Below are 5,408 nucleotides of genomic sequence, written 5' to 3'. Positions count from 1 at the left end.
ACATTGACTTTTAAGCACGCAATTAATAAGCAAAACGCGATTAAAATTGATGGAGACTTCGCAAACAAGTTGGTATAGGTGTGGCATATGACCAGGTCATAATAATGAATGTCACGTGACTGCCTACGTAGATGTAGATCGCGTGACAAAAAAGCCTTGTTATTCGAAACGTATACCACATTTCAACTCTGCGAACTACCTAGCGTTAATCGACCATATTCGTATTCTCAGTATTGGACTGGAACTAGCTTGCAATGGAGGCTAATGCGGGGAAATCTTTTCAAATGCAAATACTTTTAATATATTCCCCCGCATTAGCCTCCATTGCAAGCTAGTTCCAGTCCAATACTGGGAATACGAATATGGTCTATTGGGTGATCTTACTCTACCAGAATCAAGTGTCAGACCTTCTCCGTGGCGATGGTTGAACGAAACTCGCCTTTTTCAGTCTCTGCTCCCTGACTATCCGATTCCCTAACGGAACTCTGGGAACTGCTCTGGGATTTTTGTTTCTAGTTCAGCCGCCATTTCTGAGGTGTTGCCAAATTTCACATCCATTCGATGTGATGATTGCTGAGTGAAAGAACAAAACATTTTCTCGGATATCTCAGCGTAGAGTTACTTTTTAGTTTTAGTAAAAAAGAAGGCTTATCGGTCCACCAATATCGATATACTGAAGACCACAGGAAAGGCAACAATTAAAAAATAAATATGACTTTGGTTGCAAAATTTAGCTCCAAAAATGAGTCTAAGCACTTTTCCATTTGAAGATATGAAACTTTCCGGGTTCACGATGTGAAATCATCCACTTTGTGGGGATACCATGCATGGGAATAGAATGGATGTTTACCAAGCAAGTTAGTTTGTATAAATTTTGTTTTATTCGATAATTCCTCTATTGTCTCAAAGAGTTCTTTCAATGGTTCGTAAGTGGCGGTCAGTTTATCGTATTGGTTTATTGCAGGGGCCGCAAGAGAGAGGAAGAGGTTGGGGGGCTATAGCGCCTTCACTTTTTTCCAACGGTGGTGTTCTCTACCCTACTCCTGACACTTCCGTAATCCGGCCATACCAAAACCTAGCCCCCCTACTTTCAAACGTACTCCTCTGCCCCTGTATTGAGATAAACCGTAATCAGGGCCGTGAAACCTCTTTCTTCGAGTTAAAAACCTTTCAAGAATGACTCCTGGCGTTTATTTTAATTTTTTAAGAAAGTATATTCTTATCATTTTTACATCGCGTTTATATCCAAATGAATTCATGACGTAATTTCTGTCTGACATCCTCGATTTAATCGAGAAACAGGACGGGGAGAATGGCATCGTGAACATGGCAACTTGAACATGTCATGCAAGAAATCTTCCTTTGAACCGAAGCCAGGGGCACCCAACGATGATCTTCGGTGAAATATGTGTTCGGGAGAGTCAAACTGTTCTAAGAATTTCGGTATTACGTTGCAAGCAGCTATATATTTCTTTACTAAAACATCAACGAAAAGGTTCGGAAGGGATATTTTTGTAATTTTTGGCACTTGAAAAGGTCACCTAGCGGTTTCGGATGAGCAAATGTTTCCCTGGAATGTAACATTCTGCCAGCAATTTCTGACATGAAGATTTCATTCCCCAAAAATTTCAGACACTTTAATTTTCAGCTAAGATATCCGAACAGATCAAATTCTTCTGGGTGATAAAAACATCTCTCTCGACACACAGTCTCTATACATTACAAGGAGCCCAGAAACGTCCCTCAAAGTCTTTTGGCTTAATTTGCTCCTTGGGTGCCCTTGCGAAGCAGCATCCTAAACGAAGAAGTTGAGAATAAGGTTCATGTTATTATGTGATACGTGATACGTGATACGTGATACCAAGGTGTGAAAGGTGCTCTAAAGCGTGTTTCGGAAGTTTGTCCTCTTCTTTCGAAGCCGCGGATTCAGGTAAAACATGATTTACGACGGGTACAGGTTACCTTGAAAATAAAAAAGCTATTTTTGTTTCCTTCAGCCTTTTAGAAACAGGTTTTCCCCGCGATAGTTTTATTTTGACTGGCTTTTACAACAGTGCCGCGTGCTGAATATGCCAAGGGAGGCGTTCTATACTAAAACAAGAAGCTTCTTTAAGCGTTTGCTCGGAATACCAAGTGGCGCAGAGGTTGGGTTATACATTTGGGAAGAGGTAGTGTTTAATTTGAGTGGTATTCAAATTTGCCAAGTACGGAACACAACAAATTCAACAGATCAACTAGCTATAGGGACCTATAGGGGTAGTTTTTTTTGGAATAGGTTGATGGATCGGAAATTACATGGATCTACTCCGGGGGGGGGGGGGGGAGAAATGCCACTGGATGGGGTCGCTTTTTCACGACTGCATTGACTATAATGGTGTTACATTTTTAGCCAGGTTACTAGAATGGGGTCACACATTTTCGGGATTTCTGGGATAAGAAAATTCTGGTAAGCAGGGATTTAAAAATAGGAAGATCCACGGTTAATTAAATGGTTCGTGCTGTTGTTTTAATATTTAACGGTCGACTCGGTACGGTGCGTTTGTAAATATTTACGGCTAGCAAATGTTAGCAAGTTGGGATAGCGAAAATGGCATTTGCTCAAAAGTGATAAGATGGGTCTATGATTGGCCACAGAATAGACTATAATGGGGTAGGGGTTCGGAGAGGCTAGCGGCACATACCCAGCAAAAATTGACCCAAGTAACCCTCCGCCCCCCCCCGGGGGGATCTACTACTATTACTTATCCACTGGATAGTGATTAACCCATTGTTTGAACAACTGGGGCCAGTGTTGCAATACAGTGTTGCGTTCCGTCGAAGGAGGACGCATTCTAGTCGCGTCGTTTTACGGATGTCCCGAATATGTTTCGCGAATATCGATCGTGATGCTATGCGATTTCAGGGTGTGGACGCCATCTTGGATTGGCTGGCCGACGGGCACATCACCTCGATCTGAGGTAATTGTGAATCTGTCATGCTTCGACATCGGCATGCTCAAATATCCCCATATTTCCCGTGACGTGCTTTGCAGTTGTTCGTGTTGGTTGCTCGGCCTTTTTCTTCGCTTTTTTTTTGAAACGTAATTGAAGAAGTACTTATAAGAACATCAGAAAGCTTTGTAGTGGTGTGTTTTTTTGGAAACAGACACTACAACTCGCCCCCGCATGGCAATAGCCCATTTCCGAGTTGCTGTATGCCTCAGTTTCAAAGCGATTCCTGGTGCACAACCATTCAAATTAAATTAGTTGCGTATTCTTATGCAAATCGAACTCATTTCCTTTACAATAGTTGAGCACCAAGACTCACTTCGAAACCGAGGCAAACAGCAACTCGGAAATGGCCCATTGTTACTCCTTTCGGCAACGATACTGAGTTCTGATTTCTCAACTCGGCTGCTTTTCACAGGAGATAGACCAATTCGGCTAACTCAATGTTGTACGCAATTCAGATCTTTTGGGAATTAAACGTTTTGTTCCAAATATTTCCATATGAATGCTACATTATCATGCAAATGCAATACACAAAGAATCTTAACCCCGAGAAATTTGAATTGGGTACAACATTGCCTTAATCTCTGCGTACTGCCAGAAGCACCTCACAATTCCACTTTCCCTGAATATTTCTGGACAATCAGTGCAATAAAAAGTATTATTTTACTAGATATCGAACGCACTTTACTAATCCGTGATTACGACTAGTAATTAATTAATGTAGTTAAGTGAAAACCGGTATCCAGCTGCAAAGGTTCGAAATTAACAGTATTGTAAATAATGCAGCCGGTGACCTGAAGATCTTGAAAGGTGAAACTGTTAATTAATTAAAAGAAAAACAAATGACAGCGGGTGATGCTGGTACAAAGAACAGCCGAAAGAAACTAAGAAATTTCGGCCATTTCCAACATACCGCGGCTGCAAGTTGTGTACTGGCGATTTCATCATGTTGTCAATAGGCAAGATTAGAGTAAATATCTTATTCATAACATTTCAAGAAAGCTGAATCCAGCATTTTCACTTTTTCGCTGCAATTTAATTGGGGCATTTGCTATCACGTAGAAGATGGGCGTTGAGTTTCTGAATGAACAAGCGAAATTAAATGTGTCACACCGTGAAGCCCCAACATTGGTTGCTCCACTGCATGTTGTAAATTCGGAGGTGACGGTGTTTGAAACTTCTCGCTTGCAGAAATCTCCTTCACTGGGCTCTTTATTGTTATTGTTGCAGTTGTAGTTCGTCACAGAGGGAGGTCAAATGTATTGCACTGCATGCTTCAGCTGATGCTTTGCACTGTATACACTGCTTGTGTACCTACTAAATAAATTACACCCTTGCACAGTTTTCGTCCAAATATTAAGAGTGTAATGATTGATGGCTAGATTAGGTTTCCTCCTTGACTGTTTTGATTTGTGATATTTTTTTCTCTTATATTTATTTTTTGAAGTAATACTTTTAACTTAATTAATAATTATAATTATTTGTAAAAATGTATTTCCTTTATCGTTCATATTTTAAATCTAGTGCACCCACTCGATTAGTGTAAACGATTTTAGGTGTCCCAAACTTGCACACAACTATCGTATTAATAGCTTGTCTCTTTGTAATTATTATTCTTTATTCATTGCTTTTCTTTGTTTTTCTTGTAAATATATATATTTTCGTGTGAGTTTAGAAGTAAAAAAATTGAATTGAATTGCTCAAATGGGTGTAGTGCAGTGCTTTTATAGTCAGTGAATTCACCGCCTCGTCATTCTATTGCAGATTTGCTGTACAGAAAACTAACATCTACCGAGATTATAACAACTCGGATACCTTTCAGGTACTCCGAGTAATAAATCTACTCGGGAAAGGCTTGACTCGTATGCCACGTATGGGGGTTATAGGTCCCCCTTGACGAGCTCCTGGTGCCTGTTGCGGATGGCTGGAAAACAACAGGAATGACATTGGGGATAACCAACAGTGATGTTTGGAGATAACATCTGATATGGTAACCATCCAGTGTAGAAAGATCCCAAACTTAGAAGCTCCTGGCAGGGACGGTGTGCAAGGTTTCTAGTTGAAAAAACTGAGGGGCCTTCGTGGGAGAATTGCAGACAAGTCGAATAACATATTGAATAGACGAGAGAAGTTGCCAACAATGGCTAACCTTTGGGAGAACGATCAGGCGAGATTGTGTTTGAAGGACCCCGGCCAAGGAAATGCAGCTCACAATTGTAGACCTATCGCTTGCCTCCCCCTTATGAAGAGGCTCATGACAGGTGTCATTGCTGAGGTAATGTACATTATGTACAAATATCCGGAGTAGATTCTACCTGAAGAGCAGACGGGGAGTAGAAGAAGACGTAGGGGAACTAAGGATCAATTGCTGACTGACAAGGCGATCCTTGAATATTGCAAAAGACGACACAGGAACCT

This window comes from Montipora capricornis, chromosome 3 (genome assembly GCF_036669925.1).
Source record: "Montipora capricornis isolate CH-2021 chromosome 3, ASM3666992v2, whole genome shotgun sequence".
NCBI classification, from domain to species: domain Eukaryota; kingdom Metazoa; phylum Cnidaria; class Anthozoa; order Scleractinia; family Acroporidae; genus Montipora; species Montipora capricornis.
The sequence above is the reverse complement of the archived record's forward strand: the minus strand, read 5'-3'. Positions refer to the sequence as shown.